Source organism: Heterodontus francisci, chromosome 41 (genome assembly GCF_036365525.1).
Source record: "Heterodontus francisci isolate sHetFra1 chromosome 41, sHetFra1.hap1, whole genome shotgun sequence".
Lineage (NCBI taxonomy): Eukaryota > Metazoa > Chordata > Chondrichthyes > Heterodontiformes > Heterodontidae > Heterodontus > Heterodontus francisci.
In genome coordinates, this window is record NC_090411.1 from 9,952,584 (window position 1) to 9,964,668 (window position 12,085).

General features: G+C 57.1%; 16 non-coding genes and 2 pseudogenes across 16 annotated transcripts; all 18 read left to right on the forward strand.

The window, feature by feature from the left end:
* Nucleotides 1–281: 281 nt before the first annotated feature.
* LOC137353800 (U2 spliceosomal RNA) lies at nucleotides 282–472 on the forward strand. Its single transcript, XR_010969952.1, has one exon. It is a non-coding gene; the product is annotated as a U2 spliceosomal RNA (small nuclear RNA).
* Nucleotides 473–858: 386 nt separating this feature from the next.
* LOC137355019 (U2 spliceosomal RNA) lies at nucleotides 859–1,049 on the forward strand. The gene has a single exon (XR_010970664.1). It is a non-coding gene; the product is annotated as a U2 spliceosomal RNA (small nuclear RNA).
* Nucleotides 1,050–1,435: 386 nt separating this feature from the next.
* Nucleotides 1,436–1,554, forward strand: LOC137354517 (U2 spliceosomal RNA; annotated as a pseudogene).
* A 2,130-nt stretch (nucleotides 1,555–3,684) lies between these two features.
* LOC137354189 (U2 spliceosomal RNA) lies at nucleotides 3,685–3,862 on the forward strand (annotated as a pseudogene).
* Nucleotides 3,863–4,248: 386 nt separating this feature from the next.
* On the forward strand, nucleotides 4,249–4,439 carry LOC137355261 (U2 spliceosomal RNA). The gene has a single exon (XR_010970894.1). It is a non-coding gene; the product is annotated as a U2 spliceosomal RNA (small nuclear RNA).
* A 386-nt stretch (nucleotides 4,440–4,825) lies between these two features.
* On the forward strand, nucleotides 4,826–5,016 carry LOC137353718 (U2 spliceosomal RNA). The gene has a single exon (XR_010969871.1). It is a non-coding gene; the product is annotated as a U2 spliceosomal RNA (small nuclear RNA).
* Nucleotides 5,017–5,402: 386 nt separating this feature from the next.
* Nucleotides 5,403–5,593, forward strand: LOC137354148 (U2 spliceosomal RNA). The gene has a single exon (XR_010970295.1). It is a non-coding gene; the product is annotated as a U2 spliceosomal RNA (small nuclear RNA).
* Nucleotides 5,594–5,979: 386 nt separating this feature from the next.
* On the forward strand, nucleotides 5,980–6,170 carry LOC137355020 (U2 spliceosomal RNA). Its single transcript, XR_010970665.1, has one exon. It is a non-coding gene; the product is annotated as a U2 spliceosomal RNA (small nuclear RNA).
* A 386-nt stretch (nucleotides 6,171–6,556) lies between these two features.
* On the forward strand, nucleotides 6,557–6,747 carry LOC137353769 (U2 spliceosomal RNA). The gene has a single exon (XR_010969921.1). It is a non-coding gene; the product is annotated as a U2 spliceosomal RNA (small nuclear RNA).
* Nucleotides 6,748–7,133: 386 nt separating this feature from the next.
* On the forward strand, nucleotides 7,134–7,324 carry LOC137354083 (U2 spliceosomal RNA). The gene has a single exon (XR_010970232.1). It is a non-coding gene; the product is annotated as a U2 spliceosomal RNA (small nuclear RNA).
* A 386-nt stretch (nucleotides 7,325–7,710) lies between these two features.
* LOC137353824 (U2 spliceosomal RNA) lies at nucleotides 7,711–7,901 on the forward strand. The gene has a single exon (XR_010969976.1). It is a non-coding gene; the product is annotated as a U2 spliceosomal RNA (small nuclear RNA).
* A 386-nt stretch (nucleotides 7,902–8,287) lies between these two features.
* LOC137353770 (U2 spliceosomal RNA) lies at nucleotides 8,288–8,478 on the forward strand. Its single transcript, XR_010969922.1, has one exon. It is a non-coding gene; the product is annotated as a U2 spliceosomal RNA (small nuclear RNA).
* Nucleotides 8,479–8,864: 386 nt separating this feature from the next.
* LOC137353911 (U2 spliceosomal RNA) lies at nucleotides 8,865–9,055 on the forward strand. The gene has a single exon (XR_010970061.1). It is a non-coding gene; the product is annotated as a U2 spliceosomal RNA (small nuclear RNA).
* Nucleotides 9,056–9,441: 386 nt separating this feature from the next.
* Nucleotides 9,442–9,632, forward strand: LOC137354033 (U2 spliceosomal RNA). Its single transcript, XR_010970183.1, has one exon. It is a non-coding gene; the product is annotated as a U2 spliceosomal RNA (small nuclear RNA).
* Nucleotides 9,633–10,018: 386 nt separating this feature from the next.
* Nucleotides 10,019–10,209, forward strand: LOC137355021 (U2 spliceosomal RNA). Its single transcript, XR_010970666.1, has one exon. It is a non-coding gene; the product is annotated as a U2 spliceosomal RNA (small nuclear RNA).
* Nucleotides 10,210–10,595: 386 nt separating this feature from the next.
* Nucleotides 10,596–10,786, forward strand: LOC137353816 (U2 spliceosomal RNA). The gene has a single exon (XR_010969968.1). It is a non-coding gene; the product is annotated as a U2 spliceosomal RNA (small nuclear RNA).
* Nucleotides 10,787–11,172: 386 nt separating this feature from the next.
* LOC137353776 (U2 spliceosomal RNA) lies at nucleotides 11,173–11,363 on the forward strand. Its single transcript, XR_010969928.1, has one exon. It is a non-coding gene; the product is annotated as a U2 spliceosomal RNA (small nuclear RNA).
* A 386-nt stretch (nucleotides 11,364–11,749) lies between these two features.
* Nucleotides 11,750–11,940, forward strand: LOC137353817 (U2 spliceosomal RNA). The gene has a single exon (XR_010969969.1). It is a non-coding gene; the product is annotated as a U2 spliceosomal RNA (small nuclear RNA).
* The last annotated feature ends 145 nt before the right edge of the window (nucleotides 11,941–12,085 follow it).

Consider the following 12,085-nt stretch of genomic DNA (forward strand, 5'->3'; position numbering starts at 1 on the left):
CCCTGTTGGATTGCCCCGCAGTTGCAGGCCGCCCTTTGCTGCCCAGCGCACGCGTGTCTTTTTTCCTGCGCAATGCCTCGCGCAGAAGCGCAAGGAATGGCTGCGCGTAGCATGCACGCGTGCTTTCCTTTCTGCTTGCAAGGCCCGGCAACAAAAGGAGCTCTGGCTCAAAGACCGCCCGCCGTCGCCTCTTTCGCCCTAGGCTCGCCCACCCGGCGGCTACTTTGAGGTAGAGGCCGCACGCCGGGCCTGACGCGCGCAGCAAACGCAGTTTTACGGCCATCGCTTCTCGGCCTTTTGGCTAAGATCAAGTGTAGTATCTGTTCTTATCAGTTTAATATCTGATACGTCCCCTATCTGGGGACCAAATATTAAATTGATTTTTGGGACAGGGAGATGGAACAGGGGCTTGCACCGTCCACTCCATGCATCCACCTGGTATTGCAGTGTTTCCAGGAGCGGTGCAGCTTCCCCCCTCCATGGGGGCGAGACCCCTGCTGAAAAATAGAATTCGCAATAGTGACGGCGCTGCTGCTCGGCTGACTTTGCTGCAGTTTTCCGTGGGCGCTACGCTGCCCCCTGTTGGATTGCCCTGCAGTTGCAGGCCGCCCTTTGCTGCCCAGCGCGCGCGTGTCTTTTTTCCTGCGCAATGCCTCGCGCAGAAGCGCAAGGAATGGCTGCGCGTGGCATGCACGCGTGCTTTCCTTTCTGCTTGCAAGGCCCGGCAACAAAAGGAGCTCTGGCTCAAAGACCGCCCGCCGTCGCCTCTTTCGCCCTAGGCTCGCCCACCCGGCGGCTACTTTGAGGTAGAGGCCGCACGCCGGGCCTGACGCGCGCAGCAAACGCAGTTTTACGGCCATCGCTTCTCGGCCTTTTGGCTAAGATCAAGTGTAGTATCTGTTCTTATCAGTTTAATATCTGATACGTCCCCTATCTGGGGACCAAATATTAAATTGATTTTTGGGACAGGGAGATGGAACAGGGGCTTGCCCCGTCCACTCCATGCATCCACCTGGTATTGCAGTGTTTCCAGGAGCGGTGCAGCTTCCCCCCTCCATGGGGGCGAGACCCCTGCTGAAAAATAGAATTCGCAATAGTGACGGCGCTGCTGCTCGGCTGACTTTGCTGCAGTTTTCCGTGGGCGCTACGCTGCCCCCTGTTGGATTGCCCCGCAGTTGCAGGCCGCCCTTTGCTGCCCAGCGCACGCGTGTCTTTTTTCCTGCGCAATGCCTCGCGCAGAAGCGCAAGGAATGGCTGCGCGTGGCATGCACGCGTGCTTTCCTTTCTGCTTGCAAGGCCCGGCAACAAAAGGAGCTCTGGCTCAAAGACCGCCCGCCGTCGCCTCTTTCGCCCTAGGCTCGCCCACCCGGCGGCTACTTTGAGGTAGAGGCCGCACGCCGGGCCTGACGCGCGCAGCAAACGCAGTTTTACGGCCATCGCTTCTCGGCCTTTTGGCTAAGATCAAGTGTAGTATCTGTTCTTATCAGTTTAACAAGAGTATGCTCCTGGCCGGCAGCATGTCAGAGACCATGAGAAAAGGCATCATCACCCTCATTTACAAGCAGAAGGGGGAGAGGGCAGAAATCAGAAATTGGCGGCCCATCTCACTGCTTAATGTTGATTACAAGATTCTGTCCAAAGTCATAGCCAGTCGAGTCAAGTCTGCTCTGGAGTTGGTGATTCACCCCGATCAGACCTGTACTGTACCCGGCAGGAAGATCTCTGATAGCCTCGCGCTACTCAGGGATACGATCGCCTACGTACGGGACAGGAGGGTGGACACCTGCCTCATCAGCCTGGACCAGGAGAAGGCTTTTGACAGGATATCGCACACCTACATGATGGACGTGCTTTCCAAAATGGGGTTTGGGGAGGGAATCTGCAATTGGATCCAACTGCTCTACACAAACATCAGTAGCGCAGTCTCAATCAACGGGTGGGAATCTGAAAGTTTCCCGATCAAATCTGGAGTCAGACAGGGCTGTCCTCTTTCCCCGGTCTTGTTTGTTTGCTGTATTGAACCCTTTGCTGAGTCTATTAGGAAGGATGCGAGCATAAGAGGGGTGACAATCCCAGGCAGCGGAGGCACTCAGGTCAAAACCTCCCTGTACATGGATGACGTCGCCGTCTTCTGCTCGGATCCGCTGTCCGTGCGCAGACTGATGAGCATCTGCGACCAGTTCGAACTGGCCTCGGGAGCCAAAGTTAACCACGGCAAGAGCGAGGCCATGTTCTTTGGGAACTGGGCTGACCGATCCTTTGTCCCCTTCACCGTCAGGTCAGATTACCTGAAGGTGCTGGGGATATGGTTCGGAAGGGCCGGGGCGTGCACCAAAACATGGGAGGAGCGAGTAGCCAAGGTACGACAAAAGTTGGGCATGTGGGCGCAGCGGTCTCTCTCCATTGTGGGTAAGAACCTGGTCATCAGGTGCGAGGCGCTCACGTTGTTGCTCTACGTGGCGCAGGTCTGGCCCATACCCCACTCCTGCGCCGTGGCAGTCACCCGAGCCATTTTCCGCTTCGTCTGGGGATCTAAAATGGACCGGGTCCGGAGGGACACGATGTTCAAATCTCTGGACAAGGGCGGGAAAAATGTACCCAACGTGGCCCTCATCCTGATGACCACCTTCGTGTGCGGCTGCATCAAGCTATGTGTAGATCCCCAGTACGCAAACTCCAAGTGTCACTACGTGCTGAGGTTCTATCTGTCCCCGGTGTTGCGAAGGATGGGCCTGGTCACATTGCCGCGGAACGCTCCGTGCAGTTGGGCGGCGCCGTACCACCTATCCTTCGTGGAGCAGTTTCTGCGGAAAAACACATTTGACCACCGGTCCATCAGGCAGTGGTCTGCACGGAATGTCCTCAAGGCCCTACGGGAAAAGGAAACGGTGGATCCTGTCGGATGGTTCCCCGAGCAGACCGTCAAAGTCATTTGGCGGAATGCCTCATCACCAGAACTTTCAAACAAGCACCAAGACGTAGCTTGGCTGGTGGTGAGAAGGGCCCTCCCCGTCAGATCCTTCATGCACACCCGAAGTCTCGCCCCCTCCGCACAGTGCCCCCGCGTTGGCTGTGGTGGGGAAGAGACGGTCGCCCACCTCCTCCTGGAATGTGCCTTTGCAAAGCAGGTGTGGAAAGAGATGCAGTGGTTTTTGTCAAGGTTCATCCCAAGCAGCTCTGTAACACAGGAGTCTGTGCTCTACGGGCTGTTCCCAGGGACGCACACCGAGACAAACATCAACTGCTGCTGGAGGGCTATCAATTCGGTGAAAGACGCCCTTTGGTCTGCCCGAAACTTGCTGGTCTTCCAGCGCAAAGAGTTGTCCACCACCGAATGTTGCAGACTGGCACATTCCAAGGTCCAGGACTACGTGCTGAGGGACGCACTAAAGCTTGGGGCAGCCGCAGCAAAGGCTCAATGGGGAAAGACCACAGTGTAAGGTTCCCCACCAAGCTGGACTGAGGGGCTGGAACCATGGGAAGCCCCTCGAACTGTATCGTTAATATTCTCAATTGCTGTAAATGTAAAACTGTAATTGACATGACAATTGTGAAACGGAAGGGTTGGGAAGAAACCCATGACATTATTGAAAGAAACTGATCTCTTTTGCAATGTTTGTATTTTTTCGTGCTGTTTGGAAACTGTTTGGCAATGTAATTTTTACAGATTTTTATGAATAAAGTATATTTTGGAAATAAAAAAAAAGTATCTGTTCTTATCAGTTTAATATCTGATACGTCCCCTATCAGGGGACCAAATATTAAATTGATTTTTGGGACAGGGAGATGGAACAGGGGCTTGCCCCGTTCACTCCATGCATCCACCTGGTATTGCAGTGTTTCCAGGAGCGGTGCAGCTTCCCCCCTCCATGGGGGCGAGACCCCTGCTGAAAAATAGAATTCGCAATAGTGACGGCGCTGCTGCTCGGCTGACTTTGCTGCAGTTTTCCGTGGGCGCTACGCTGCCCCCTGTTGGATTGCCCCGCAGTTGCAGGCCGCCCTTTGCTGCCCAGCGCGCGCGTGTCTTTTTTCCTGCGCAATGCCTCGCGCAGAAGCGCAAGGAATGGCTGCGCGTGGCATGCACGCGTGCTTTCCTTTCTGCTTGCAAGGCCCGGCAACAAAAGGAGCTCTGGCTCAAAGACCGCCCGCCGTCGCCTCTTTCGCCCTAGGCTCGCCCACCCGGTGGCTACTTTGAGGTAGAGGCCGCACGCCGGGCCTGACGCGCGCAGCAAACGCAGTTTTACGGCCATCGCTTCTCGGCCTTTTGGCTAAGATCAAGTGTAGTATCTGTTCTTATCAGTTTAATATCTGATACGTCCCCTATCTGGGGACCAAATATTAAATTGATTTTTGGGACAGGGAGATGGAACAGGGGCTTGCCCCGTTCACTCCATGCATCCACCTGGTATTGCAGTGTTTCCAGGAGCGGTGCAGCTTCCCCCCTCCATGGGGGCGAGACCCCTGCTGAAAAATAGAATTCGCAATAGTGACGGCGCTGCTGCTCGGCTGACTTTGCTGCAGTTTTCCGTGGGCGCTACGCTGCCCCCTGTTGGATTGCCCCGCAGTTGCAGGCCGCCCTTTGCTGCCCAGCGCGCGCGTGTCTTTTTTCCTGCGCAATGCCTCGCGCAGAAGCGCAAGGAATGGCTGCGCGTGGCATGCACGCGTGCTTTCCTTTCTGCTTGCAAGGCCCGGCAACAAAAGGAGCTCTGGCTCAAAGACCGCCCGCCGTCGCCTCTTTCGCCCTAGGCTCGCCCACCCGGCGGCTACTTTGAGGTAGAGGCCACACGCCGGGCCTGACGCGCGCAGCAAACGCAGTTTTACGGCCATCGCTTCTCGGCCTTTTGGCTAAGATCAAGTGTAGTATCTGTTCTTATCAGTTTAATATCTGATACGTCCTCTATCTGGGGACCAAATATTAAATTGATTTTTGGGACAGGGAGATGGAACAGGGGCTTGCCCCGTCCACTCCATGCATCCACCTGGTATTGCAGTGTTTCCAGGAGCGGTGCAGCTTCCCCCCTCCATGGGGGCGAGACCCCTGCTGAAAAATAGAATTCGCAATAGTGACGGCGCTGCTGCTCGGCTGACTTTGCTGCAGTTTTCCGTGGGCGCTACGCTGCCCCCTGTTGGATTGCCCCGCAGTTGCAGGCCGCCCTTTGCTGCCCAGCGCGCGCGTGTCTTTTTTCCTGCGCAATGCCTCGCGCAGAAGCGCAAGGAATGGCTGCGCGTGGCATGCACGCGTGCTTTCCTTTCTGCTTGCAAGGCCCGGCAACAAAAGGAGCTCTGGCTCAAAGACCGCCCGCCGTCGCCTCTTTCGCCCTAGGCTCGCCCACCCGGTGGCTACTTTGAGGTAGAGGCCGCACGCCGGGCCTGACGCGCGCAGCAAACGCAGTTTTACGGCCATCGCTTCTCGGCCTTTTGGCTAAGATCAAGTGTAGTATCTGTTCTTATCAGTTTAATATCTGATACGTCCCCTATTTGGGGACCAAATATTAAATTGATTTTTGGGACAGGGAGATGGAACAGGGGCTTGCCCCGTCCACTCCATGCATCCACCTGGTATTGCAGTGTTTCCAGGAGCGGTGCAGCTTCCCCCCTCCATGGGGGCGAGACCCCTGCTGAAAAATAGAATTCGCAATAGTGACGGCGCTGCTGCTCGGCTGACTTTGCTGCAGTTTTCCGTGGGCGCTACGCTGCCCCCTGTTGGATTGCCCCGCAGTTGCAGGCCGCCCTTTGCTGCCCAGCGCGCGCGTGTCTTTTTTCCTGCGCAATGCCTCGCGCAGAAGCGCAAGGAATGGCTGCGCGTGGCATGCACGCGTGCTTTCCTTTCTGCTTGCAAGGCCCGGCAACAAAAGGAGCTCTGGCTCAAAGACCGCCCGCCGTCGCCTCTTTCGCCCTAGGCTCGCCCACCCGGCGGCTACTTTGAGGTAGAGGCCGCACGCCGGGCCTGACGCGCGCAGCAAACGCAGTTTTACGGCCATCGCTTCTCGGCCTTTTGGCTAAGATCAAGTGTAGTATCTGTTCTTATCAGTTTAATATCTGATACGTCCCCTATCTGGGGACCAAATATTAAATTGATTTTTGGGACAGGGAGATGGAACAGGGGCTTGCCCCGTCCACTCCATGCATCCACCTGGTATTGCAGTGTTTCCAGGAGCGGTGCAGCTTCCTCCCTCCATGGGGGTGAGACCCCTGCTGAAAAATAGAATTCGCAATAGTGACGGCGCTGCTGCTCGGCTGACTTTGCTGCAGTTTTCCGTGGGCGCTACGCTGCCCCCTGTTGGATTGCCCCGCAGTTGCAGGCCGCCCTTTGCTGCCCAGCGCGCGCGTGTCTTTTTTCCTGCGCAATGCCTCGCGCAGAAGCGCAAGGAATGGCTGCGCGTGGCATGCACGCGTGCTTTCCTTTCTGCTTGCAAGGCCCGGCAACAAAAGGAGCTCTGGCTCAAAGACCGCCCGCCGTCGCCTCTTTCGCCCTAGGCTCGCCCACCCGGCGGCTACTTTGAGGTAGAGGCCGCACGCCGGGCCTGACGCGCGCAGCAAACGCAGTTTTACGGCCATCGCTTCTCGGCCTTTTGGCTAAGATCAAGTGTAGTATCTGTTCTTATCAGTTTAATATCTGATACGTCCCCTATCTGGGGACCAAATATTAAATTGATTTTTGGGACAGGGAGATTGAACAGGGGCTTGCCCCGTCCACTCCATGCATCCACCTGGTATTGCAGTGTTTCCAGGAGCGGTGCAGCTTCCCCCCTCCATGGGGGCGAGACCCCTGCTGAAAAATAGAATTCGCAATAGTGACGGCGCTGCTGCTCGGCTGACTTTGCTGCAGTTTTCCGTGGGCGCTACGCTGCCCCCTGTTGGATTGCCCCTCAGTTGCAGGCCGCCCTTTGCTGCCCAGCGCGCGCGTGTCTTTTTTTCTGCGCAATGCCTCGCGAAGAAGCGCAAGGAATGGCTGCGCGTGGCATGCACGCGTGCTTTCCTTTCTGCTTGCAAGGCCCGGCAACAAAAGGAGCTCTGGCTCAAAGACCGCCCGCCGTCGCCTCTTTCGCCCTAGGCTCGCCCACCCGGCGGCTACTTTGAGGTAGAGGCCACACGCCGGGCCTGACGCGCGCAGCAAACGCAGTTTTACGGCCATCGCTTCTCGGCCTTTTGGCTAAGATCAAGTGTAGTATCTGTTCTTATCAGTTTAATATCTGATACGTCCTCTATCTGGGGACCAAATATTAAATTGATTTTTGGGACAGGGAGATGGAACAGGGGCTTGCCCCGTCCAATCCATGCATCCACCAGGTATTGCAGTGTTTCCAGGAGCGGTGCAGCTACCCCCTTCCATGGGGGCGAGACCCCTGCTGAAAAATAGAATTCGCAATAGTGACGGCGCTGCTGCTCGGCTGACTTTGCTGCAGTTTTCCGTGGGCGCTACGCTGCCCCCTGTTGGATTGCCCCGCAGTTGCATGCCGCCCTTTGCTGCCCAGCGCGCGCGTGTCTTTTTTCCTGCGCAATGCCTCGCGCAGAAGCGCAAGGAATGGCTGCGCGTGGCATGCACGCGTGCTTTCCTTTCTGCTTGCAAGGCCCGGCAACAAAAGGAGCTCTGGCTCAAAGACCGCCCGCCGTCGCCTCTTTCGCCCTAGGCTCGCCCACCCGGCGGCTACTTTGAGGTAGAGGCCGCACGCCGGGCCTGACGCGCGCAGCAAACGCAGTTTTACGGCCATCGCTTCTCGGCCTTTTGGCTAAGATCAAGTGTAGTATCAGTTCTTATCAGTTTAATATCTGATACGTCCCCTATCTGGGGACCAAATATTAAATTGATTTTTGGGGCAGGGAGATGGAACAGGGGCTTGCCCCGTCCACTCCATGCATCCACCTGGTATTGCAGTGTTTCCAGGAGCGGTGCAGCTTCCCCCCTCCATGGGGGTGAGACCCCTGCTGAAAAATAGAATTCGCAATAGTGACGGCGCTGCTGCTCGGCTGACTTTGCTGCAGTTTTCCGTGGGCGCTACGCTGCCCCCTGTTGGATTGCCCCGCAGTTGCAGGCCGCCCTTTGCTGCCCAGCGCGCGCGTGTCTTTTTTCCTGCGCAATGCCTCGCGCAGAAGCGCAAGGAATGGCTGCGCGTGGCATGCACGCGTGCTTTCCTTTCTGCTTGCAAGGCCCGGCAACAAAAGGAGCTCTGGCTCAAAGACCGCCCGCCGTCGCCTCTTTCGCCCTAGGCTCGCCCACCCGGCGGCTACTTTGAGGTAGAGGCCGCACGCCGGGCCTGACGCGCGCAGCAAACGCAGTTTTACGGCCATCGCTTCTCGGCCTTTTGGCTAAGATCAAGTGTAGTATCTGTTCTTATCAGTTTAATATCTGATACGTCCCCTATCTGGGGACCAAATATTAAATTGATTTTTGGGACAGGGAGATTGAACAGGGGCTTGCCCCGTCCACTCCATGCATCCACCTGGTATTGCAGTGTTTCCAGGAGCGGTGCAGCTTCCCCCCTCCATGGGGGCGAGACCCCTGCTGAAAAATAGAATTCGCAATAGTGACGGCGCTGCTGCTCGGCTGACTTTGCTGCAGTTTTCCGTGGGCGCTACGCTGCCCCCTGTTGGATTGCCCCTCAGTTGCAGGCCGCCCTTTGCTGCCCAGCGCGCGCGTGTCTTTTTTTCTGCGCAATGCCTCGCGAAGAAGCGCAAGGAATGGCTGCGCGTGGCATGCACGCGTGCTTTCCTTTCTGCTTGCAAGGCCCGGTAACAAAAGGAGCTCTGGCTCAAAGACCGCCCGCCGTCGCCTCTTTCGCCCTAGGCTCGCCCACCCGGCGGCTACTTTGAGGTAGAGGCCACACGCCGGGCCTGACGCGCGCAGCAAACGCAGTTTTACGGCCATCGCTTCTCGGCCTTTTGGCTAAGATCAAGTGTAGTATCTGTTCTTATCAGTTTAATATCTGATACGTCCTCTATCTGGGGACCAAATATTAAATTGATTTTTGGGACAGGGAGATGGAACAGGGGCTTGCCCCGTCCACTCCATGCATCCACCAGGTATTGCAGTGTTTCCAGGAGCGGTGCAGCTACCCCCTTCCATGGGGGCGAGACCCCTGCTGAAAAATAGAATTCGCAATAGTGACGGCGCTGCTGCTCGGCTGACTTTGCTGCAGTTTTCCGTGGGCGCTACGCTGCCCCCTGTTGGATTGCCCCGCAGTTGCATGCCGCCCTTTGCTGCCCAGCGCGCGCGTGTCTTTTTTCCTGCGCAATGCCTCGCGCAGAAGCGCAAGGAATGGCTGCGCGTGGCATGCACGCGTGCTTTCCTTTCTGCTTGCAAGGCCCGGCAACAAAAGGAGCTCTGGCTCAAAGACCGCCCGCCGTCGCCTCTTTCGCCCTAGGCTCGCCCACCCGGCGGCTACTTTGAGGTAGAGGCCGCACGCCGGGCCTGACGCGCGCAGCAAACGCAGTTTTACGGCCATCGCTTCTCGGCCTTTTGGCTAAGATCAAGTGTAGTATCTGTTCTTATCAGTTTAATATCTGATACGTCCCCTATCTGGGGACCAAATATTAAATTGATTTTTGGGGCAGGGACATGGAACAGGGGCTTGCCCCGTCCACTCCATGCATCCACCTGGTATTGCAGTGTTTCCAGAAGTGGTGCAGCTTCTCCCCTCCATGGGGGCGAGACCCCTGCTGAAAAATAGAATTCGCAATAGTGACGGCGCTGCTGCTCGGCTGACTTTGCTGCAGTTTTCCGTGGGCGCTACGCTGCCCCCTGTTGGATTGCCCCGCAGTTGCAGGCCGCCCTTTGCTGCCCAGCGCGCGCGTGTCTTTTTTCCTGCGCAAGGCCTCGCGCAGAAGCGCAAGGAATGGCTGCGCGTGGCATGCACGCGTGCTTTCCTTTCTGCTTGCAAGGCCCGGCAACAAAAGGAGCTCTGGCTCAAAGACCGCCCGCCGTCGCCTCTTTCGCCCTAGGCTCGCCCACCCGGCGGCTACTTTGAGGTAGAGGCCGCACGCCGGGCCTGACGCGCGCAGCAAACGCAGTTTTAGGGCCATCGCTTCTCGGCCTTTTGGCTAAGATCAAGTGTAGTATCTGTTCTTATCAGTTTAATATCTGATACGTCCCCTATCTGGGGACCAAATATTAAATTGATTTTTGGGACAGGGAGATGGAACAGGGGCTTGCCCCGTCCACTCCATGCATCCACCTGGTATTGCAGTGTTTCCAGGAGCGGTGCAGCTTCCCCCCTCCATGGGGGCGAGACCCCTGCTGAAAAATAGAATTCGCAATAGTGACGGCGCTGCTGCTCGGCTGACTTTGCTGCAGTTTTCCGTGGGCGCTACGCTGCCCCCTGTTGGATTGCCCCGCAGTTGCAGGCCGCCCTTTGCTGCCCAGCGCGCGCGTGTCTTTTTTCCTGCGCAATGCCTCGCGCAGAAGCGCAAGGAATGGCTGCGCGTGGCATGCACGCGTGCTTTCCTTTCTGCTTGCAAGGCCCGGCAACAAAAGGAGCTCTGGCTCAAAGACCGCCCGCCGTCGCCTCTTTCGCCCTAGGCTCGCCCACCCGGCGGCTACTTTGAGGTAGAGGCCGCACGCCGGGCCTGACGCGCGCAGCAAACGCAGTTTTACGGCCATCGCTTCTCGGCCTTTTGGCTAAGATCAAGTGTAGTATCTGTTCTTATCAGTTTAATATCTGATACGTCCCCTATCTGGGGACCACATATCAAATTGATTTTTGGGACAGGGAGATGGAACAGGGGCTTGCCCCGTTCACTCCATGCATCCACCTGGTATTGCAGTGTTTCCAGGAGCGGTGCAGCTTCCCCCCTCCATGGGGGCGAGACCCCTGCTGAAAAATAGAATTCGCAATAGTGACGGCGCTGCTGCTCGGCTGACTTTGCTGCAGTTTTCCGTGGGCGCTACGCTGCCCCCTGTTGGATTGACCCGCAGTTGCAGGCCGCCCTTTGCTGCCCAGCGCGCGCGTGTCTTTTTTCCTGCGCAATGCCTCGCGCAGAAGCGCAAGGAATGGCTGCGCGTGGCATGCACGCGTGCTTTCCTTTCTGCTTGCAAGGCCCGGCAACAAAAGGAGCTCTGGCTCAAAGACCGCCCGCCGTCGCCTCTTTCGCCCTAGGCTCGCCCACCCGGCGGCTACTTTGAGGTAGAGGCCGCACGCCGGGCCTGACGCGCGCAGCAAACGCAGTTTTACGGCCATCGCTTCTCGGCCTTTTGGCTAAGATCAAGTGTAGTATCTGTTCTTATCAGTTTAATATCTGATACGTCCCCTATCTGGGGACCAAATATTAAATTGATTTTTGGGACAGGGAGATGGAACAGGGGCTTGCCCCGTCCACTCCATACATCCACCTGGTATTGCAGTGTTTCCAGGAGCGGTGCAGCTTCCCCCCTCCATGGGGGCGAGACCCCTGCTGAAAAATAGAATTCGCAATAGTGACGGCGCTGCTGCTCGGCTGACTTTGCTGCAGTTTTCCGTGGGCGCTACGCTGCCCCCTGTTGGATTGCCCCGCAGTTGCAGGCCGCCCTTTGCTGCCCAGCGCGCGCGTGTCTTTTTTCCTGCGCAATGCCTCGCGCAGAAGCGCAAGGAATGGCTGCGCGTGGCATGCACGCGTGCTTTCCTTTCTGCTTGCAAGGCCCGGCAACAAAAGGAGCTCTGGCTCAAAGACCGCCCGCCGTCGCCTCTTTCGCCCTATGCTCGCCCACCCAGCGGCTACTTTGAGGTAGAGGCCGCACGCCGGGCCTGACGCGCGCAGCAAACGCAGTTTTACGGCCATCGCTTCTCGGCCTTTTGGCTAAGATCAAGTGTAGTATCTGTTCTTATCAGTTTAATATCTGATACGTCCCCTATCTGGGGACCACATATCAAATTGATTTTTGGGACAGGGAGATGGAACAGGGGCTTGCCCCGTTCACTCCATGCATCCACCTGGTATTGCAGTGTTTCCAGGAGCGGTGCAGCTTCCCCCCTCCATGGGGGCGAGACCCCTGCTGAAAAATAGAATTCGCAATAGTGACGGCGCTGCTGCTCGGCTGACTTTGCTGCAGTTTTCCGTGGGCGTTACGCTGCCCCCAGTTGGATTGCCCCGCAGTTGCAGGCCGCCCTTTGCT